At 24.9% G+C, this 25,009-nt stretch overlaps 6 non-coding genes across 6 annotated transcripts; 1 reads left to right on the forward strand and 5 right to left on the reverse strand.

Moving 5' to 3' along the window:
• Positions 1–993: 993 nt before the first annotated feature.
• Trnac-gca (transfer RNA cysteine (anticodon GCA)) lies at positions 994–1,065 on the reverse strand. Its single transcript has one exon. It is a non-coding gene; the product is annotated as a tRNA-Cys (tRNA).
• Positions 1,066–5,053: 3,988 nt separating this feature from the next.
• On the reverse strand, positions 5,054–5,125 carry Trnae-cuc (transfer RNA glutamic acid (anticodon CUC)). Its single transcript has one exon. It is a non-coding gene; the product is annotated as a tRNA-Glu (tRNA).
• A 1,167-nt stretch (positions 5,126–6,292) lies between these two features.
• Trnaf-gaa (transfer RNA phenylalanine (anticodon GAA)) lies at positions 6,293–6,365 on the reverse strand. The gene has a single exon. It is a non-coding gene; the product is annotated as a tRNA-Phe (tRNA).
• A 10,942-nt stretch (positions 6,366–17,307) lies between these two features.
• Positions 17,308–17,393, forward strand: Trnay-gua (transfer RNA tyrosine (anticodon GUA)). The gene is given in 2 exon segments: positions 17,308–17,344; positions 17,358–17,393. It is a non-coding gene; the product is annotated as a tRNA-Tyr (tRNA).
• Positions 17,394–18,918: 1,525 nt separating this feature from the next.
• On the reverse strand, positions 18,919–18,989 carry Trnag-gcc (transfer RNA glycine (anticodon GCC)). The gene has a single exon. It is a non-coding gene; the product is annotated as a tRNA-Gly (tRNA).
• Positions 18,990–23,734: 4,745 nt separating this feature from the next.
• On the reverse strand, positions 23,735–23,807 carry Trnag-ccc (transfer RNA glycine (anticodon CCC)). The gene has a single exon. It is a non-coding gene; the product is annotated as a tRNA-Gly (tRNA).
• Positions 23,808–25,009: the final 1,202 nt, after the last annotated feature.

A 25,009-nucleotide genomic window follows, 5' to 3' on the forward strand; every position in this document is an offset into this window, starting at 1 on the left:
GATCACCGCAATTCAGTGGTGGCAACGGTTTTGTGTTCTCACTTATATTTTCAATAGACTTAACAAAACAAATACTGAGAGATTCTTCCTTTTTATTCCAAACGTCACGCCACATATTTGATATCTGCGGGTTTTTGTAAGTCATAACACTTTTTCTGACGTGAGGTAATGATTTCTTTAAATTTCGTCGCGATCCAGTGTGTAAAAGTACGTTTTTCTGTCCCTGTACCTCCTTTTTCTTCTTTGTGACGTAACTATTCAAACTTTCTGACGTAGTTATTGAACCTAAAGTTGCAACAGTAGAAAATACTTTTTAAATTATTCTTGTAAGTTAATATAAATTACTGATATTACAACACTTTTTGCAACCTTTGAGTTAACCATTGTAGCACTACTATTACAATATTACTAAAGTTGCATACACTAAAGCAATTGGTTTCAGTTTTATTTTTTAACACTTATTTTTTGAAAATAAATCAAAACCTTGTTTACGTTTTTTTTTTGACTAGTTAAGCAATCAGAAAGGTCTTTTGTTTTATTTTTGTAACAACTTAATTATCTTTAAAAGTTTTAGATAACTTCGGAGTACATACTATAACATACTCGCAGTATTAAAAGCATAACATAAAAGTTTAAATACTAGAAGAAATGAATAGTTAATCGAAAAAAATTATTTAATATGTTAAAATACAAACACTTTAAAAGATCTTAATATTACAGTCTAGAGGCTATTCTGTAAGCCTAGTGCAAATGTTGTACGGCTGTTGATTAATATATTACTAATTTATAGTCGTATAGACACACCGCCTAACTGTTCAACATCAAGCAAAGTTTTCTTGCTTAAAGCATAAATTGTTAATTATCAACCAAAACTATTAAGCATCAAGCAAAATTATTCAACATCATAAAAAATATTAAGAATGAAGCAAAACTATTAGTCATCAAGCTTAATTATTCGACATCAAAAAATCTATTTTGTTTTATTTGAAGGGGAGGGGACACTCGGATTTGAACCAAGGGCCTATCGATCTGCAGTCGATTGCTCTACCACTGAGCTATATCCCCTCACATCCATATAAATACAGAAAAAATTATAAACAGTTTGTCAGCATTGCCTAAAGCAAAACTGTTAACAACTGATTGAATTCGACTTATTTTTTTGTAGCTGAATAATCCTTTTGCAATAGTTTTTAAACCTTTACGACAAACACTTACTAAAACACTTTAAAACTTTTTCCTTTCACTAAAAAATCAATATTTAACAAAAAAAGTTAACTTTTATTTAGTTTCAGTTATTTAAACACTATATTTGAAATAATTTTTCGAATTTTTTTATTTTACAACAATGAATGAATAACATTTTAAAAGGTAGTAACGTTAATGTAGTTTACAATACTAAATAAAAACAATCACTCTTTTGTATACGTTTTAGGTTTATTGAATTATAATTTAACTTTATAAGAACTTAAACATCTAAAGCAGGGGTCGGCAGGCAGTTGGTGGTCGCGGGCCAAATTTCAAGTTTACAAAGTTGTCGCGGGCCGCAGTTTTAGTTTTAGTGACATTTGAATACTAGTTTGGTTTTAGTCTTAGTCACACTAGAGAAAAGTTTTACTTTTATTCAACTTATTGTTTTAAATGACTTTTAGCTATACATAGAATGCCTATTTAAATTAATATTTATTAGAATAGAATTTACATTGACTAATAAACTTAAGTGTTAATAAACTATGTACTTTCAGAAGCACTTAATAAGTTAAACTTAATATTTTTGTAATTTTACTTACAACCTAACTCTCTATAAAAACCTAACTTGAAAGACAATTTATGGGTTACTTTTATACATTTGTTACATTATCAACCGTTTTTTCAAGAATATTAACTTAAAATTTTTTGCGTATTAAATAATTTACACTTACTAAAAATTTAGTGATCAGTTAACTTAATTAAATTAATACCTGTTTGTATTCCAGAAAGCTAAAACAAATTCTTCAAAATAATTAATTCTCGAATACTTTGATAAAATATTTTATTAGTAATTAGTCTTTTAAATAGTTGCCATTTAAAAAGCAAAAATGTCTGACTTGTATCAAACCAGCCTAAGTTTATTAAAAGTTAAAAAAGCTATTAAATAGTTGTTATCAAGCTAAAATACCTAGTTAAAATATCATCATTATCAAAAAGTACACAAAGTGTAAGAAAACAAGAAAAAAATACAATTAGTAAGCTACACTACAGTCATAAGAACTATTCTGAGAATTGGAAGATTTCTTTAGTTTAAAGATTAAAGTTATTGAAATAAAAGTTTCACAAACATCTGAGATTTTAAGCTTTTAAAACAGCCTGTTTGTGTAGCAGCCAAATTAAAAAAAAAGTTCACAAAATATAGAAATAACGAAGGTTATTAAAAGTAAATAAATTACTTGTCAAAAAAAATATAAGTTAGCTGGAATGGATAATTAAGTTTCTTAAACAAATTTAACAAAAGTATAAAACTTTATTGAGTCATTAGCGAAGTAGAAAAACTTATTTTTTATTAAACATTATAGCAATTCTTTATCTGCAATATAAATATTTCATTTAAAAATAGTAATTGTAAAATATAAGACGAGCTTAAAATAAAATTAGTTTGGAGTTATTGCGAGCAAAATTAAAATCAAATCACCAAAGTCAGTTCCAACAAAGCACATGATTACCTTCAGTAACTACAGAATGATCAGAAAAATTGTTAAGTTATAAAGTAGCAAAACTTATTACTTAAAATGAGATACCGTTTATAGTTGAAAACTTTTTAAAGAATTAATGTTGGCGGTAAGGAAAAACTTTTGTATATTTATTTGATTACAACAAGAAGTGGTGTTTAGGAAATTCATTAAGGTTATAAAGTCGCATAAATCAAATTAGGACTTTAATCAATCTGTTAACATGGGAGCACTGATAGAAAAACTATTGCTCATCTGAGAGTGTTAATTAGAGATGTTTTTACTAACTTTGATATTTTAGTAGAATTTCTTGGTTTAGTTCCAACACGAAGCACAACGATTGGTGAAATTTTACAAATAAAGGTGAAAAGTACCAATACAAAGTTTTTGGAAGTACAATTCCTTCTTTTATTTTTAGTAAAAAGTTTAACTAAAGTTTAAAAGAATGTCTTAAAAAATATATCTATATTAAACAATACTGTTAAGTTACTTTAATATATTTTTTAATTAAAAAAAATTCATTTGGTAATTTTTTTTGTCAAATCGAAATTTTATTTTTTACATGTAAAAGTTGTTTGAAATTCCAGGTTTTTCAAAAATTCTCAAATTCAATTTTTTTTCCAAAATTTTTAACATAAATTTTCAAATTCAAAGCTTTTCCGGGATTCAAATTTTTTGGCAACACTGATTGTTCACACTTAAATGTACACAATAATATAAACAATATGTTGAATTATATTAGCTGCAAAGCTTAAAATTTAACATATATTACAACTCAAACTAACACTGTGGATTGAAAAAAACATACATCATAAGTTTAATTTGCTACTCTATTAAGCAAAAAAGCCAGCCTGAGTCAACAAAAACTTTCCTGATATATTTGTATACAAAATAAAATTCTAGTCAAAAACTTAAAAAATGACTTAGTTGGCCTTAGATTTGTAGTCTTCAAGTAGTGATAGTCTGAGTGTGTGGCAATGTTAAGTTGTTTATTTGCTTGAATTTGAACTATTTTGATTAAAAATGTACAAACTTAATAAATTTACCATCCCTAAATCTAGTTTATATTAAATAGATAGCTCCAAAAAACAGCGATTGTGTGAATTGATATGCAAAGCATTAAAATTAAGTTAGTTTGACAAAAACAATGTTTGAAAAATGAAAATGTATACATAAAAAAAACTATATTAATTTATGTCATATATATTGTTTTAAATGTGTCTGTACAAATTTAGATATTACATGTAGAAACAACAATGTAGAAAATTATGCATAAACTAGACTTAAACTAACTAATATTAAAGTATTAAATAAAAAGTGGTTTAAAATATGAGCATCGTTTTAAGTTAGTATGCATAGAAATTAATTTAAAGTGCAAAAAAACTTCTAAAAAATTAAAATGTGTCGAAACAAAAATCAAATAAACCTTATTTCTTATTACTATGTTTTTTTTTATATGTTTTTACACTAAAATATAACATTTACAAATAAAAAATCTACAAAAGAAACTTAGGTATAAAAAATATTGAAAAAGAATATCTAAGATATAAAGAAATGACACTTCAGTTAGTTACTGTGCATTACTTTTGTACAACATTGGAAACACTTGCATTTAGTTTGTTAAATAAATAGGTATTATGTAACTAACTTATTAATCCCAAGCACTCTTTACACTCATTTTTCAGATAACTACTTGCTGTTGTAAATAAGAAGTTATTATGAAACTGAGAAAAAAATCCTGTTAGAATGCTAATCTGTCTTTTTCACATTTTTAAACTAAAGCAGTAATTTCTTCTAAATATTTTAAAATGTTATTCAGAGACTTAAAACCAAGCTAATCAAATTAAGTCGAATTACTGAAAAAAATTAATCTGAAATATATTTTTGCTCAGCGGGCCACATTTACATGCTCGCGGGCCACAAAAATTTCTTTCGCGGGCCGCATTCCATTCAAAAAAATAACGTGCTCGCGGGCCGCAGATTTATCCTTCGCGGGCCGCAATTGGCCCGCGGGCCGCAGTTTGCCGACCCCTGATCTAAAGTATCGAACATAACACTTCTTTAGCACTATATATTTTTTTCAAGAATGCTTACTTACTAATTAGTTTAATTAAGTTTATTTTATGATGTATATATGTAAAACTTAAATAGATTTTTTTTAAAGAACCTTTTTTATTTAAAATGTGATTAAAGCTAACTAAATCCAACTTATTAATTTCTTAATTTATTTAATTTCATGTATTTTAAGTACAAAAAGTTACATAAATGTGTTCATAGATTTGTGTAGTTTATAAACGAAATTTGTTACACAGCTTAAAAACTAACTTCTAATTTTCTATTCAAATAAAAGGTTCCTACACCGGGAATCGGACCCGGGCCGCCTGGGTGAGAGCCAGGAATCCTAACCACTAGACCATGTAGGACTATGACATATCAATTAAAGCACGTTTATGTAACTTAAACTTCTGTGAGCTTTATTACTTGAAACTTTTGTGCTATATCTTTATATTTCAAACTATTTGTATGTTAAGTTTTAAAAATTTCTAAGTACTCATAACAATCAAAATGTTCTTTTTTATAAACAGTAAGTTATTTATTATATGTTGTTAACTTAACTTAGTTTAGTTTTGTAAATTATTAAAACATAAACTTATAAAAAGTTTTGACAAAATTTTTCGTTTAAAAAAATTAAAAAAATCATTCCTAACAATATATGTATACATATATGTTTTAAAGTCTTACTAAAGCGCATTGCAGTTTATTTGTATAAATACTTATACACTTTACTTTATACTTTTCAAGAAAATAAATGTTAAGTCCCTCTTACTTTTAGTAAAATAATTACAACCTTTCTGTTTATAAACTGAGTGATTATTCGAAAAGATTATCATAAAGCTTTTTTTTTATCTGTTCAAACTACATTTAGAAAAAGTTTTATAATATTTAAGCTTTTTCTACTTTTAAAGTCGCTTAAACATTTTAAATTCTAACTCAACAACTTTTAAATTTTATTTCAGTCTCTTAAAACTTACAGTTAATGGTGAACATATTTCAAACTTAGTAAAACTTAACTTGATAAAATAAACAAATGTAATTTACAAATAACTAAAACTTACTTAAGTAACTTATGCTATAAAAAATTATTTTTGTTATTTTTTGCCTATATTCTTGCCACACACATTAGCGCCAGAGAGTATTATTGTTTTCTTGTTACTCTTATGTTGTTCAGTTGCTTCTTTAGTGAGTTTATTTGATTGCTTTTCTTAGAATAAACTTTGTTAGCACAGTTTTTACTTGTATTATATATATTTAGCAGTACATAATAACTAATCACTCTGATACTTATACATACTTAGTTTTTAAGATAGTTGTTACTAAGGTGTTCTGGACTCTAACTTAAATAAGATATATAGTATTAAAAAGTTTACAACTCCTTATATTTAGCATTTAATTTATATTTAATTAGTAAAAGTACTTGAAAAAATATATACGTTAAGAAACAAAACAACTATGTTAAATAAATCACTATATAAAGTAAAGTGATTTTAACATGAACAAAAGATAAGTACATTTAAAGTAGGTAAAAGGCATGCCTCGACCCGGGATTGAACCAGGGACCTTCAGATCTTCAGTCTGACGCTCTCCCGACTGAGCTATCGAGGCTTGTGGACAAAACATTTTGTAACGTTTATATACATCATACAAATTCAAATACTGAATTACATCAACATTTTCGCTATTTCAATTCACCCATGAAAAGTATTTGCTTTACATAAACTAAATTATTTTCAGACAACTTGTTTATTATAAAAACATAAGTAGAAAAGGAACAAATTTTGTTCGACTTTACTAAACTGTGTTTAACTATACTAGAAAATATTTCAATTATCTAAATCAGAATCTTACAAATGTTTTAAACTAAATAATGTATGACTTTACTTAATCGTGTCAGACTTTAAAAAATAATTTTTCACTTTACTAAAGTTTTTGACTTTACTAAATCAGGTTAAATTTTATTAAATCATGTTTGAATTTATCAAATCAAATTTGACTTAACTAAATCAGGTTAAATTTTACTAAATCAAGTTTTATTTTACGAAATCATGTTTGATTTCACTAACCTTTGTATGACTTATACTTTACTTAATCTTGTTTGATTTACTAAATCATGTTTGACCTAACTAAAATATGTTTTAATCAACTAAATCAGAATTTTTTTAAACTAAGTCATGTATAAATTTACTGAATCATGTATGACTCAATTAAATCCGTTTAGTTTTACTAAATCATGCTGGACTAAATTAAGTCATGTTTGATTTTACTATATAGTTTATGGAACGGCAAAAAAAGCACTCAAAAATATTTAATCAAAGGACCTAGTGTACGAAAAAACCTTTCGGTTTTTATTACACTTTGAATATCTTAAATCATATTTAATTTTACTAAATCATTTTTTATTAACTAAATCATGTTTGACTTTGCAAAATAAAAAATGAATTAAGTAATCATAAGTTATTAAAAACTTTATTAAACTTGTTCAGACAAATATAAGTTCTTAAAAATTATGTATAATTAAAACAATGAGCTGATTTTTTTCTAATAAGATCTGCAATAAGCTGTGTATTAAAAGTAAGGTCTTGTTTTATTACTAATGATTAGTATTTTTTACATATTAAACAAAAAAAAAACAAGTAAAATAATAAAGAGTGTTGTGCTCTCATTTATTTTAGCTAAATTGTTAAAAAAAATCAAATAAGATAAAAGTATATATTGTAATTATTATTTAAATGTGTAGGAGCCGGGCATAGTTCTGGTACCTCTCGCATGCTAAGCGAGCGCTCTACAATCTGAGCCAGACCCCCATGTGATTACAAGCGATTCGTAGCGTTTATAATGCATTAATTAACGTTTCCATTATTACGTCACAAAACTGTTGTGACATATGCAGTTTGTGACATACTAACTCTTTAGGGTATGTTTATAATTTAAATTGCGGTAGGACTTTTTATGTGTACTATTTTATGGGCACTATTTTATGTGTAGAATTGCTGCATTCAATTTTTGATGTGATGTCATCAAAATTATGTGTAGTATTTAGATGTTGCTGCAATTAAGTTGCTGCAATTAAATGAAAAATAAATTACTGTCCAGGCCATATATAAATATTATGGATAGTTTTTGTAGTTTTAAGTTTATAAACAAAAAAATAAAATATAACTTGAATAAACATAAACCAATAGTATGATTTATTTATACATTTATTTAAATAATAATTTGTAAACTAACAGAAGTAGTGGCTAGACTTATTAAAAGATTATGGATAGATTTTTTCAAGTAATTTTTAATAAAGAAAAAAAAAACTTAAATACACTTAAACAAATTGTTTGATTTATATTTATATTTATGTAATTTATTGTTTTTATACTAACAGAATTAATGGCTAGTCATATAATAAGTAATTTTGGTATTTTTTTTTATTTAAGATTTTATAAACAAAATTTATAAATTAAACTTGAACACACATAAACTGTTTGATTTAAATCTAAAATTGTTTGATTTATAGTTTTATATACGTAATTTGTATTTAGTAAACTTATAGAGTAGAGGTTTGGCCTTATGTGTACTACTTTATGGGCACTATTTTATGTGTAGAATTGCTTCAATCAATTATGCCCATAATTTGATGTGATTTCATTCAAATTATGGGTAGTATTGAGATGTAGCTGCAATTAAGTTGCTGAAATTAAATGAAAAATAAAATACTGTCTAGATCTTATATAAATATTATGGATAGTTTTTGTAGTTTTAAGTTTATAAACAAACAAATAAAATATAACTTGAATAAACATAAACCAATAGTATGATATATTTTTACATTTATTTGAGTTATATTTTGTAAACTGACAGAAGTAGTGGCTAGACTTATTAAAAGATTATGGATAGTTTTTTTATGTAATATTTAATAAAGAAAAAAAAAACTTGAATACACTTAAACAAATTATTTGATTTATATGTATATTTATGTAATTTATTGTTTTTATTAACAGAATTAATGGCTAGTCGTATAATAAGTAATTTTTATTTTTATTTTTTTAAGATTTTATAAACAAAATTCATAAATTAAACTTGAACACACATAAACTGTTTGATTTTATTCTAAAATTGTTTGATTTATAGTTGTATATACGTGATTTTTATTTAGTAAACTTATAAAGTAGAGGTTCGACCTTATGTGTACTACTTTATGGGCACTATTTTATGTGTACAATTGCTTCAATCAATTATGCCCATAATTTGATGTGATTTTATTCAAATTATGGGTAGTATTGAGATGTAGCTGCAATTAAGTTGCTAAAATTAAATGAAAAATAAAATACTGTCTAGATCTTTTATAAATATTATGGATAGTTTTTGTATTTTTAAATTTATAAACAAACAAAAACAACTTGAATACACATAAACCAATAGTTTGATTTATTTTTACAATTATTTAAATTATGTTTTGTAAACTAACAGCCGTAGTGGCTAGACTTACTAAAATAATATGAAGAGTTTTTTTTATGTAATATTTAATAAAGAAAAAAATTATTTGATTTCTAATTATATTTATGTAATTTATTTTTTTTGTACTAACAGAACTAATGGCTTGGCATTTTATAAATATTTTGGATATTTTTTTTTTTAAGATTTGAATAACAATATTAAAAAATAAAAATTGAACACACATAAACCAATTGTTTGATTTATACTTGTATAGTTGTAATTTATATTTACTAAACTTATAGAAGTAGTAGTTTGGTCTCATGTGTACTATTTTATGGGCACTATTTTATGTGTAGAATTGCTTCAATCAATTATGCCCATAATTTGATGTGATTTTATTCAAATCATGGGTAGTATTGAGATGTTGCTGCAATTAAGTTGCTGAAATTAAATGAAAAATAAAATACTGTCTAGATCTTATATAAATATTAAGGATAGTTTTTGTATTTTTAAATTTATAAACAAACAAAAACTAAATAACTTGAATACACATAAACCAATGGTTTGATTTATTTTTACATTTATTTAAATAATATTTTGTAAACTAACAGCCGTAGTGGTTAGACTAATTGAAAGATTATGGCTAATAAATTTAAATTTTACTTATCTAACACTTAAGAAAATAAACTTAAACAACTATAAAAAACAAAGTTTTTAAATAAGTTGTTATTTTAATGAATAAAAGATAAATCACTAACAAGTATATTGATTTTTTTTTCTATTCTTACAAAATTTTTCTGTTAATTAATGCTTTCTAAAGATCTACCCTTTCAATATTAAAGTAAGTAACGTGTAAAGAAGTAATAAAAAAGAATAATAAAGAATTAATAACGAAAGACACTTGTATTACAACATTAGCAGATTAGCAAAAAACTAACATGATTAACCTATCTTTAAATATTTATTTGATATGTAGTAAAAAGGTATACTTGATAAATAATAAAGAATTTAGATGATAAATGACTAATACCTTGTTTAGAACTTTTTTTGGTATACTAAAACTTATCAAATTGAAAAATAAACACTAAGAAGAACACTTAAAAAAAATTTGCTTAGTAAAAAAATAAGAAGCAGTAATAAAACTAATACATAATAATAACTTTATATTTTTTTTCTATTCTTACAAAATTTTTCTGTTAATTAATGCTTTCTAAAGATCTACCCTTTTAATATTAAAGTAAGTAACGTGTAAAGAAGTAATAAAAAAGAATAATAAAGAATTAATAACGAAAGACACTTGTATTACAACATTAGCAGATTAGCAAAAAACTAACATGATTAACCTATCTTTAAATATTTATTTGATATGTAGTAAAACCTATACTTGATAAATAATAAAGAATTTAGACGATAAATGACTAATACCTTGTTTAGAACTTTTTTGGTATACTAAAACTTATCAGATTGAAAAATAAACACAAAGAAGAACACTTAAAAAAAATTTGCTTAGTAAAAAAATAAGAAGCAGTAATAAAACTGATAAATAATAACAAATTTATATAGATTTTTTAAATCATAAATCATCACTTGTAATATAAAAAAAAAACCTCAGAGTTAAATTTTAAAATAAAAAATACTTAAAACAAACAATCTACTGAAAACTATAACCTTATACATTAAATTATCTTATACAACAAAATATTAATACTAATATTATAAATTATCCATTAGTTAATTTATATAATGTAGCTCACTGGTCTGTTTATAATTTAAATTCAACTAATTATACTTGAATGTTTAAACTAAGACATAACAAAAAAACCTCAGACTTGACTTTAAAAAAAAACAATCTAATAAAAACAAAGAACTTATAAATAAATTTTTACACTAATTAAGGCAATAATTATGTTTTTGAAATAGTACGTGTTGCCTTAATTCTTTTTCTGCTACCAGGTTTTTTAGCAGTACCTTGTAGGTTTGTAGGAATTTTTGTTTTGCCAGTGTCAGATACAATGTATCTGAACGAATTAATAATAAGATCTTTATAATGTTTATTTCTTACTTGTTTACTAAATTCTTGAAATTGATGGTATGAAAAAGAGTTATATATTTTATAATCTCCTTGGTTAAAAATTGCAAATTTTAGATTGTCATAGTGAAATTTAACTATCGACTTCAGATTGTTTATTAATTCAGCTATATTGGTCTTATTCCAGCCCACATAATTTTTAATGACGTGATTCATTGATTCAGATTGGTTTGTTGTCAAAGGAGACAACAACTTTTTTTCCCACATTGGTTGCTTAACAAAAATAAAAATTTCTTCTATCAGTTTTTGTAAGTTATCTTCTGTTTTTTTATCCATTGGAGTGCTTAATATATCCATTTTTGTTTCTGCGAAGCTAAAGATATTTTCAGAAAGAATTAAAGAATTGAATTGTTGTTTTATTTTTGTTTTTTTTGTAAAATTAATATTTGATTTTCTTAAATTGTATATAATGTTTTTACTTATGTGTAAATGGCATCTGAATTTCAAACTTTCTGGGAATATTTTATAGACTGAATTTATAAGAGCTTGTTCCCCATCTGTAACAAATGATAGTTTGGAATAATCAAACTCAGGGAAATAACTGTGTATTTTAGATTTAATAAAATTAAAAAAATGATCGTAGTCCTCTTGCTTAGATTTTTTGTGCAGAAAACATGGACCTAGAAACACAGGATTACAGTTATTATTTCTGAAGGTAACTTTATTGTTTTTGAAAGTTATAGCTGTAAGAAAATGAGCTCCTAAATTGAAAGTTCTATCGACACTTAAAATTGATCCAAGATCTTTTGAACATGTGATCATGTCAAGAAATTGGTCTTCTGTGAAAAGTACAAACGAAGACAAGTTATCATGTACATTATTAAAATCCGGGTTGTTAAATTTTTTTATATACTGAACAAATCCATCACCAACTTTTTCAAAACAGTTTTCCAAGTCATTAGCAATATTTTTTTCTTTAAACTCTTTGTGCTTATTATTTACTCTATATTTAGTATTTTTGATAGTTTTAGTTGATACAATAGGATCATCAACAGTATTCTTTATTTTTTTACTTTTTACATTTATGTCATCTTTAACTTTTTTAATTGAAATTGGATCAACTCTTATTTTTTTACATTTCATGGGTTGTTTACCTATGTACTGAAACAAAGCTCTTTTGATTTTATTTGAAACTATAACTGTAACTATTCTAAAAAATTTTTCATTAAGTTTATGTTTTGTTTTATACCATACAAATTTAACTATGCCAGTTTCTTTTATTTCATCTGGTATTTTTATTAGAGTTTCTACAGAGCAGGATTTAGACTTTTTGAAAAAAAAACCATCTTTTTTATAAACTTGAGAAAAATTTGATTTTAAGTAATACAATGTTTTATAGTTTTTAGTTTTATAATCCCACTCCCCGCAATCATCATAAAATTTAAAAGGTCTTTTGCTATTTGGAAAATAATAATTGTTCATGTCAACAACAAATTGTTTATTGCTTTTTATAACGTTTGGTATTTTATCAAAAACTTGATCACAGTTAATTAGAAACTCATATATATCCTTGTTTCGTTTAAATTCTCTGTAAGGTTTAATAAAGACATTATCCAAATTGTTTTCTAATTCATTGTTTTTTGTATCTTCAATTGAAACTGATTGCTCAATGTTATTACCCTTATTGTTTTCTTTTTGACCATGAACAGTTTTTAAGTTATTTTTTGTTTTACTATAGTTACTTTTAAATTCTTTATAATCAGCATTATTTACAAAATCATTTTCATCAGAATCATAACTTGAAAAAGATTGTGGAGCTTTATTAATTTTATTTTGGTTTTTAATATCAACAGTTTTTATAGAAGGTTTTATTTTAGCTTCCTTACAAATGTTTTTTTTATCATCACTATCATTTACAAATTCATCTTTATCATTTTCATCATTGTCAAGTAATATAACTCCATCGCTATTAATATTAAAATTATAACTTTTTTTAGTTTTATCAACTAAACTCACAAAATGATTAGGCTGCCAATAACGTTTTGTTTTGTCAAAAATTATGCTTGACCATTGAATATTAATGATCACTTCGCTACCAACTGCTTCACAATTATATATTGTGTTAAGCACTTTAGCCGTAGTGTTTTCTAATCCATTAACAAAGGGATAAAAAGTACTTATGTGAACCTTCAATGCCATTGCACTGCAAGCAATATGGGCCACCCCCATCCAAGTTTGTGGTACTCCAACTTGTAGCGTCAAGGAAAACACAGAATCTGATACAAAATACTTGTACTTCTCTTTGATTTTGACAACAGTTTCTGTATTTTTCAACATCCAAATAAAAACTTGGAGCCTTAGGTTGTGGTGATTGTCTTCAGTACCATATAGTGACTGTGAAATAGCCTTGAAGAGGCAGTCCCCTGCTCCAGAGTTTTTAATTGGAATTAACTCTGTAGGCAAACCAAGTTGCAATTCTAAGGCTGTTTTATCAACTTCATGAGTTTCATCAAAGTGTACACTTTTTCTAAACTCACTAAGTGACCTCAAACTTAATCTGGAAAATTCGCTAAAGAAAAGTTTTTTAAACTCATCTTCTGGCAAGTGTTTCAATTTACTAATTAAAGAAAAAACTTCTTGTTTCATAGCTTTTAAAAAAGAAACCTGTTACAAAAAATATATAAAACAAATTTAGTAAATGATCTTATTTGTATGGTTTGAACTAAGGTATAAATTGCTTTTTACTGTTTTACAAAGTTCAAATTATTTTTGATATTTAACCAGTCAAAGGCAGAAACCAAAAAACATGGTAAAATTAAGAAACTCAAATATAAAGCAACTAAGATTACTGTGCAAGAACTAAAAACTACATAATTAAACTGTGTAATAACTGATACCAAAATACAGGGTTGTCACTCATTTTTTAATTTTTTTTCCAAATTTCTTCCAGATCTTTAAAAGTACATATTTTTGGGTCTTTTTTTGTGTAAAATTAAATTTAAGGTAAGATGACTATGTTAAATAATATAAAAAAATAAAAAAAAATCCTGTAGAGCTACTTTAAATCTTTTTTTTTTAATTTTTTGATGATGAAAAAAAAATTCTTTCTATGAAATAGATTTTTTGTGTCAAATTTAAATTTTACTACTAAACATGTTCAAACTGTATAAAATTCCAGGTTTTATGTTTAAAATTCAATGTTTTTCCTGGTTTTGTTCAAAATTTCTTAAATTTAAGGTTTTTCAGGTTTTTTTTTCCATAAATTTACAAACTCAAGGTTTTTCTATGTTTCCAGGTAAAGAGGCAACCCTGAAAATAATATTAGGGTTGCCACACACTCAGGGAACTCAGGGAATCTCAGGGAATTTTCAAACTGTAGAAAATCTCAGGGAAACTCAGGGAATCTCAGGGAATCTCAGGGAATTTTGGAATTTTCTTTCAACTCAGGGAAACTCAGGGAAGTTTTGATTTTTTCTCTAAATTTCAGGGAAGTTTTTGAAAATCTCAGGGAATTTTTTTTCTAGATCTAGAATGAGGTTTAGTTAATCCAGTTTCAATATTTTGTTCAAAAGTAGTAATTTTTATTATTTAAGTGGTTATTTAGAATTTTTTTAGCCTTGCGGCTAGTTCTTCAATATTCTTAGTATTAACATTGTAGTTTTTTAAGTTTTAAATTTATATTTACTTAAGTAAAATCAAACAGTTTAGAGAAATGAAAGTTGTTGTTAACTATTCATTGAAAAGTTCTAATAAACTTTTTATTTTTAGTTACTTATGTAGTTTAAAAAACACTATGTTGTACTATTAGTTCTTATTTTTTAAATAATAAAGTTATTTGTTATTTGTTTACAACTACTTGTTTTCAGTAAAAAAATTAAAATGAATATAGATTAGTTTTGTATTACTTTTGTTAAAAAAATAGAGGTCAAATTTTTGTTTACAAATAATAATTTCAAAAGTAGTAGCAGTAATGGTAATTAATTTTTTAGTGTGAATGTTTTAATATATTTTGAACTGACTGCAGAAGCATACACATACAACCTTCCTTTTATTATTAAAGAAGAAAAATAAGAATGAGGTATTAATAATTTGTGTTAAGAGAAAATTTTTTTTTTAAGATTTGAAAAATACTCAGGGAAACTCAGGGAAATTTAAGGTTACTCAGGGAAATTTTTGGTCACTCAGGGAAGATTTTTTGGCTCAGAGAGTGGCAACCCTGTAATATTACTATTACTAAAAAAAAATTAATGAGCATTATAACAAATACTTTAACCTAAAAAGACCAACTTAACAACTGTTTTACTACTTATATACTTATTTTCTATATTTTACAAAAAAAAGTTAATATTAATTCTGTTATATAGTCTTCTATTTTGCTGCTGACACTTTTACTTCTTTTAAGTTTTAAATCCTGTAAAAAACTACAAAATATTTTAAACAATACAAAATATATAAAATGTTAAAATTATATTTTTTTGAAAAAAATATATTTTGTAATATATTATATATTACTTTTATAGTTAGAAATATAAATTTCCAATATGAAAAACAAAAACAAAAAAAAAATTGATCAATTTTTATGAAACAATTAAAAGTTACACACCAATTTTTAAAGTGATTTGGCTATTTAAATAAAACAAGCATTCAGAAACTTAACCATAAGCAAATTTTTAACACTTAAAACACTAATGTAAATTTTCAATGTTTTGTTTTAGTCAGTATTGTTTACATGGAATAAACATAAATTTAAATTCAACATTTTAGAGGTTTTTATACTTACAGTTTTTGTTTGTTTACAAAAGAAAAATACAAAAATTTTTTTCACTTAATTGCAGCAACTTAATTGCAGCAACATCTAAATACTACACATAATTTTGATGACATCACATCAAAAATTGAATGCAGCAATTCTACACATAAAATAGTGCCCATAAAATAGTACCCATAAAAAGACCTACCCTTTAAATTGTATTTTAAAATTTCTAGTTTTCATTGTGTGGAATTCTTAAAAAAAAAACTACTCTGTATTTACGTCATAACAGTTTGTGATCTGCACGCGTGGGTTCAAAGCCATCTCCGTATTTTTCTTTGAAATTAATTCCAAAAAGTCGTATTATACTTTGAAGGTTTAGTGTAAATTTATTTACTAATACTTTAATACATTTATATAGTTTTGTTTGTATTTGTTTATTACGAAAATAAGTCTTAATTACTTTTCGTTTATAAAATCAGTTACTGTTTTATTTAAATTTAAATTTTTTTAAACCGTTTAAAAATATGACTTGTTAATTGTAATTTATGTAAATTTTAACACTGCAACATTTATTTATTAACTTATAAACATTTATTAGTTCATTTTTTATAAAAAAATTTTCAAAAGTGTAAACAATTTCAATTTTATTGTAAACACTATTTCCTACATTTTATGGTAGCTTTTATTAAATTTGATATTTTTAATCTAAATTAAAAGTAATACTTGTTTTACATAAGTTTAGAATGTATCTATAAAATGTTTATTTTACAATTTTAAAATTTTTATTTAATTTTTGTTTAGTTATAAAAGCATATAAAACATATTTATCTGTTTACAAATAAAATTGTGCAAAAACTTAGATTTAAGAACTATGATAGGTTACAATTACAATTTAAACCACATGTAAACAAGCTAATTTAATTTAATATTATTCTCGGTGTTTACAAGCTTCTTTAAAAAAAATTGTAAAGGTATGCATTTATTATTTAAGTATGTAGAAAAAACAATCATGGTTACTATAACAACCTTCGGTAGCTCAGTTGGTACGCATTAAAAACTATTATAAAAGTCTACTTCCAAAATATTGTTTGTAAATTGGTATTTAGAAATTTTTAAGCTTTAAAGACTTCAATTGGTACGCATATATTAACTTAACAGTAGAAGCGCATAAGGCCATACTAGTGAGTTGATAAAAGCAATCAAAAAATTTTCAACTTTAAAAGCATACTTATGTTAAAATATGCCGTGTTGATGTACTAAATAAACAAAATCAATTGTTAAGTGCACAAGTGCTTCAAACACTAACGTTTATAAACACAAATTTGTACATTGGTCCAGCGCCTTCGATAGCTCAGTTGGTAGAGCGGTGGACTGTAGCCAGTTGTTAGAAATCCATAGGTCGCAGGTTCGACTCCGGCTCGAAGGACTTTATGTTTTTCGTGATTAATATAAATAATGTTTTATTTGACATTTTTATTTTTAAAATCAACAAATTTAACTATTTCTTGAAATATCATTTTATAAAGAAGTATTTTACTAAAAAAACATGTTATAATTTAAATAGTTTGTTAACAACTAAATTTCTAGATAAATATACAAAACATCAAATATTTAAACACAATAATAAATAGTAGTTTATTTTTATTTTTTTAAAACACGCAAACTCCTTATTTTATATTAGTTTTTTCTTTAACGAAATAATTTTTTAGTGATAAAACTTACATTACTGTTAAAAATTATTAATGAAGTATTTAAAGGCAGTATTTTAAAAATAATTCATTTAATTGTTGTCATCTTTTATTTTCAAAAAACAAATATCTAGAAGACTTTATTGAAATAATTGTTATACTTTTAAGTTAGTTCTGTCGTTAATATTGAAACTTGCACCATTTATATATTAATGGTAACCAACAAAAGCCGATTGATCTATCATTGTTTTATGATTACAAAAACAAAAAGGCAATGCTAAGAATAACAAATAACCTTGATACTTAATTTTAAATGTAAAAATTCTGCCGCTTAAGTTCGAACTTTTTGATTAAGTAAAAAGTTTGTGTAGAAAGTGTAACTTATTCTTAAGAAAATCTTGTTCCTTTAAATAAGTGTTAAGAAGTTTAGTTTTAAACATGTTTAGTTAAAATATATAAAAACTAATACGAATTAGTACAAAGTTAATAAACACACCAAGCAAGTTATTCAAATGCATTAAACAAAACATGATTTTATTAATCATGTACAACACAGTTGAAACTTTAATAAAAATTATTTCAAAAAAGCCGGACTAAGTTTTAGTTGTTAAAAGAAAATAAAAAACAGTGAAACTCTGATTTATTTAGATTTAAAAACACTTAAACTTGGATCACATTTTAGTTTATATAAAGTTATCATAGAAAAGTATTTATGGCATAGTTTACAATTAGAGGTGATATAATAAGATCAGGAAGAAAAACTAAAATCATGACTTTCAACAATTTCTAAACCAAATAAAAAGTCATTTAAAAACTTGATAGACTACAGAGACTCTGGTTTATATATTAAATAACTAGTAATTTAGATTTAGCTTTAGTATGAAGGACAATAATTTAGACAAATTTGCACTTTTTTGGCTGTGTTTAAAGTACGAGCTCAAAAAGCATACATTTATAACTTGTTCTCTGGTTTATAGTTTGAAAAGTTAAGCAGTAAGTAATGAAAAATAAACAAAACTGTTAAGCTGGTTATTATTGTTGTATAAAACAACTCGTTATCTTTAATAAAAAACCAAAATAATAAATTTTAAGTTTTTAGGGTAAACTCGTTAAAAAATTTAAAAAAGTAATTTATAAAATTTTCCTTTTTTTTGTTGAAAAGAAATTAAAAAAAATCTTTTTTAAATAATTCAGTCTCTCGGGTGTGATAAGAAAAAATAAAACAAACTAAATTAAGACAATATTCAATCAAATAAGCAAAAGTGCGTTGTCCGGGAATCGAACCCGGGCCTCCCGCGTGGCAGGCGAGAATTCTACCACTGAACCAACAATGCTTGTTGCAACTTCAAAATTTATACTATATAAACCAAGTGATTATCAAATGCAGCGTATCTGCATTTGCTTATCAAAAGTAGCAACTGTTGTGATGATATAAACAATCAAGTGTTCATTTAGCTTTGATCTTATGCGACTTGAATATTATTGCATTTTAGTATTTACTTTTTTTTAACTATTTTATTAGCGGCTAAATATTTAGTTTTTGTTCATTTTTAAATCATAACCATTTTTAAATAGAATATTTATTTTAAAAATGTTATTTTATCTTTATTACAGTAAAACAATTCATGTACAAACTAGAAAATTTTGATAGTAACACTAACCAAAATTTGTATATCACAATTTAAAACTAGCTTATTTATTTATAAAACTAATTTACCATTTTATTTTCGTTTATTTAAATAATAACAGACATTATTTGGTTGAAAACTGAAACAAATTTACAGTTGCAACTTGCAACTACTTAAGCTTAGTAGAAAAAAGTTGAGAAATTTTGTAAAAATATCAAAATTTACTTAAGTTTTGTTAAAACCAAGTTGTCACTTTGATATCTAACTTTGTCAAACATTTTAGAAGCCGGTTGTTAAAAAAACAAAACTAAAAATTAATAATGTTTTTAGACGTGTCAATTTAGACAATTAAAATGTTTGCATACAAACATACCATAAGCAGTAGGTAAAATTTGTGAATGAAACATTAATAGGTATATCCTTTTTTTACGTTTGTGTAAGCACGATGATGACCAATAAAACCAGGGAACCAGGGGCGTCGCGTGGGGTGTTGCACTGCCGCAACTGCACCACCTTGAAATTTTCTAAGAAAAAAAATAAGTATCTATAACGTTTTCGTTATTTTTTGAACGAAATCTCTTTTAAAACTTCAATTTTGAAAACGACCATTTTGCCCACTTCACTGCCGCAAACTCTTAGCTGACTGCCGCAAATGAACTCAAAAAAGCAAAATTTCTTCAAGAATTACCGCAAAATCAATATCTTGCGGTAAATAAGCTAAGTTGAAAATTCCCTAAAACAGGACTTGCTTAAGTATCATCTACAAGCTATTGTAAACATAAAAAAAAACAAAGCAAGCTACTGCAAAGGATTAAACTTGAGTTTATGTACCCACATGATTTTTTAAATTTAACCGATCACTTCTATTAAAAGATTTGTCATAAATTGCATATTTGAAAAAAAAGATAAAAACCCTAAATCACCAAAGTCTTAAAAATTTGATTTTTTATTTTAATCTGCATACATAAACTTAACTATAACTGATTATTGTTATCATAAAGTTAATAAAATAAATAATAAAATTCAAGTTCTGAAAAAAAGAATTAAGAAGTTTATTATAAACTTCTAGTTCACTCTTACAGAAAAATATTTTAGATTTATATTAAATAAAAAATAGTATTATTGAAACAATCACATATTTAAATAAAGTAAATAGCCTTAATTTAGAAACTTTGATTACTTAGAGTAGTTTAACATTTTAGGAAAATTTAGTCTACCTCTACTTTATATAACTTTTGGTTTAATTTTTTCATAAACAAAGCAAAAATTTTAGATAAAATTGTTGAAACATGGTTGCCTTGCCTCATAATCAGGATAACTTAGAAATGTTAAAAACTCAAGATGACCCAAGATAAATTAAAACAGACCAAATTAGAAAAATATTCAGGCTGACTAAAGCAGTTTTAATTTTTACTCTGAAAATAACAAGGTTATTTAAAATTAAAAAATAAGTGTTTTACCCCTATGGCCACATGAAAACTAACTAACCAAACTTTTACTTCTATAATGGTTACATATTTATAAATTATCTTTAAAATTCTTGAAAAGTTCAACAGCCTCACAACTAAACTTAAAAAAGTTGAGCTCCTGAGAAAAATACTGTCATCAAAATGAAAAACAAATAAATATTAAATAAAGAAAAGATACCCTTAAAAAACTATTGAATTTTAAACCTCCAACAAAAAACATTAAAATTAGAAAAAAAGTTAATAAAAATGTTAATGTTTGTAAAAAAAAATGTGCAAATTAGTGAGGAGTAAGGGGGGAGGGTGTATAGGCACTTTTTTACATGTTGTTCTTATTTTAACTTTTTCAGAAAGCTAATAGTTACTCTTTAATAAACTTGAAATTTCCAATTAAACTTTTAGTTACAACCAGTCAAAGCCAGAGAGTACAATGGTTTATTATACAAGGAGCAAACCAAAACAGCAAAAAATACAATTTTACTGAAAACCTATATTCTCCATCATTTTTAAAACAATTTTTAATTAAACTTTTTCATCCTAATTTTTTAAAAACTTTATACTTTTGTTGAAGAGAAGTTTTCAATTTTTAAGTATCAATATATATTTTTATATATACAAAAAAAAAAACTTTTGTTATAACTTTTTTTTTCTTGGTGTTTTAAATATCTAATTTAGCATTTTTTTTTTGTTTTATATAAGAAACATTTAAAGATTTTGAGGCCAACTTATAAAAAAAAGATATGATTTTAGTGATTTGATTTATTTGTTGTTTGAGTTTATATTATAAAAATAAGGATTCATTTGTACCTCTGACTGTGAATTACCGTATTTCAAAAATTTTAAGAATTTTTTATATTGATAAAAGATGACTTGTAGTTAAATTAAAACTGTATAAAGTAATTTCAGTAAAATAATTCTAAAGTAGATGTTAAGGGCATAAAGGGGGGGGGGGGTAAAACATTTTTTTAAACACTGTTTTAGTTTGTGCCTCCCATTATGAACCTTTTGTTGCCTTTGACTTTGACCGGCTATATCTTAAAACATATACTGAATTTTTAAAATCTGTAAAAAGCATCTTGTAGCTTAGTAAAAACTACATAAAATAAGATCAAATTGTTTTATCCCCCCTATGCCCTTAAAAGCAAAGCTTATCTTCAGGTGTAGCAAAAGTTCAGTTGTTTTCAAACTTGACAGTAAAAACATATTTTTATTAAAATAATTGATATTTTTTAAATTCTGCACCACCTAAAAAAATACCACGCGACGCCACTGCAGGGAACTATTTCTTTCTTATTAAATGTATTTATTTGGAAAGGTCCTTAATTATATTCTATTTGTAGTGTACGACTCGATAACAGAAACGTTTTTTCGTGCACCAGGTCCTAGGACCAAACACTTTTGGTATTTTATTTTTGTCGTTCAGTAAACTATTCTACAAATTGCTCAAGACTATACTTGGATAAAAATATTTAGCCTAGTTTAATCTTCTGATCCCATTAAAAATCGTAAGGTTATGGTAGTTGAAATTGTATAATAAAAAATAGTTGATAGAATCCTTTCATAAGTACGATTAATCTTTAATTAACATTTAATTCATACAAAGCTATTTTATTAGATTATAAATTAAATATTGGCTATGAGAATGAGAATTTTATTTATACTTTACTAAATTAAGAAAATTTTAGCCATAGCTTTAAAATTAACATAACTTAATGAAATTAGTAATTTTTGTAGCTAATGAGAATTTGGTATTTATATTTGAAAAAAAAAATTCAACAAGTATTTGTTTATGATTCATCTGAAATGTAGTATATAATAATTATTCTTGATAGCGTAAGCTATTAAGGTATTCTTTTTCACCTAAAGAAAGCTGTAGGAAAATACTTAATTTTTGATTAGACTATTAACACCATTTATCGTTAGTTCTATATTATAAACAATTTTTTTAAAAACCATAGTAGCTAAAACTTAAATATGACGTCAAGAAATTCACTAATTAGTTTTAAACAACAGCTAACGAACAACGTAAATTAAAATTCAACGACCGACAAGCAAAATTTCTCTATAAGTTTGCAGTTTACTAAACCACGTGATTATTTTCAACGAGCGTCAAAGCTATCGAGCAAAAACACGTTTAAAATTTGCAGCGAAATATTATAGCACATTCTGTCGAGCTAAGGGCAAAAAAATTAACGCTTGAACGAACATATGCTAGCATTCGAGTGCGCTACAGATTTACTTGCCTTGACATTTGGGTTTATATACAGTAATTTTTCGACTTGAGACAAGTGTCGATGGTGTAACGGTTAGCATTGGTGCCTTCCAAGCACCAGTTCCGGGTTCGACGCACTTTTGTATTTTTAGTACAGTAGTGAAATATTATTGCATGTAAGATTGGAATGATGTAAATGTTTTAAGTAGAAATGAATAATTTCAAACTAATTTTAGCAAGCTTTATGAAACTTTAATAAAAATTGTAGAATGACTACTGATGTAAATATACAATTTTTAACTGTACTTTATTTTGAAATTATAAAGTTTGAATCAAGTAGTAAGCAAGTAATTCAGTAATTATTTTCATGACTAGATACAAGATATTGAAAAAAAAATTCGAGTAGCTAGTTATTTGTTGGAATGTACTAATACTCTTGTTTTTAATTTTTACATAACTGTATTTTTTTCATGGTTTAGTAGTCAAGTCAAAAATCAAAAGTCAAGCTCACCTACTTAATTATGTACTACCATTTAAAGTTAACTAGTAGTTATATTTACTAGAAAATATCGTTAAAAAACGGGTCATAAATTGTACCTATTTTCTTTTTAATATACATTCATAAATATTGTTCTGTTGACCCTGCTTAAACAATATGTTGTTTTAGATTCTGTTTGATATTAAAAAAAATAAATAAAAAACACAAATCAGCTGTAATAAAACAATGTTATTATCAAAAGATAGTTCATTCACCAAAAAACAAAAAGAAACCACGCCCAACGTGGGGCTCGAACCCACGACCGTTGGATTGGGAGTCTAACGCTCTACCGACTGAGCTGGCCGAGCACTTGCAGTAAAGTCTTGTTACAGCTACATATTTGATAAATTTAAATTCAAAATCTCATTGATTTCTTTTATTGTGTATTACCGGTTAACAATTTTACGGTTCGGTTCATGTTTTATATAATACTGATATATTCTATGTACAACATACGATTTTTGAGTTTCTTACTTTTTTAAGAAAAGTAAAATAATACTTTAAAATTCAATTTATATTTATACCTTAGAACTTAAGGCTCTTTTGATGTAATTATAAAATTTGAACGTTCGCTCAAAATATAACTCAGCGTAAGCCAAATATTTTTAACTAAAACAGAAAAAAAAAACTTTCTTTTCAAATCTTAAGCTTATTTGTTTTAATCTGTTTGTTTGAATTTAAATTTGTTTAAATTAATGATTGTTATATTAACATTATGTTAACAGTTAAATTTTTCAGATGCTATATGGTTACTTATTCAAACATAGTATAAGTATCGAAAACTAGTTGTGATTAAAATTAAGAAACTTAATAGTTAACCTTAATTAATTATTTTATAAAAGTACTTAGCTTTACTTAAATAAGCAACAACACATACTGCAATTTTTTTATTATCTCTGAATTATGTTTTAAAGTAGTTTCTGTGTAGTCTAGCAACAATAACAGTCTAATTTAAACTAGTAAATAAGTTACTTGTTTGAATTACTTTGTTTTTGTCGTCAGTTACAAAAACAAAAATATTTACAAATTTTTTTATACCTCCACATATTTTTGTTCTGTTATAAATTGTTCAGTTAAAATTTTATTAAAGCTTATTACACACATTTTTAGTCTAGTAGTAGCACAAAAGTTTAATGATTTTCGAGTAATCTTATAAAAATAAATTAATACTAAAACAATTTACGTTTCATAAAATGGTATATTATTTAAATGCATGATGAAACTAGTATACTAAATTGATAAATAAATGCTATTTTAAGTATAAAATAATTTTTATTTAATATAAATAACAAATGTTTTTCAGACTTCAAGTAAAGCTTTCAAGCTGTAACACTTTAAACACATGAAAGTTAAGTTAAGTATGTAAGTTGTTAATACACAATCATGTAAACTTGGTTACTAAAATCACCTGTAGGTTAAAGAAGTCAACGTGTAGTATTTTTGAAAATTTTGTTGTTTTTTAAATGTTGATAAATAATAAAACCTTTTTAATTAGGTTATGCTTATATTT

The sequence above is a fragment of the Thalia democratica genome, chromosome 2 (assembly GCF_965202585.1).
Source record: "Thalia democratica chromosome 2, ktThaDemo2.hap1.1, whole genome shotgun sequence".
Classification (NCBI taxonomy): domain Eukaryota; kingdom Metazoa; phylum Chordata; class Thaliacea; order Salpida; family Salpidae; genus Thalia; species Thalia democratica.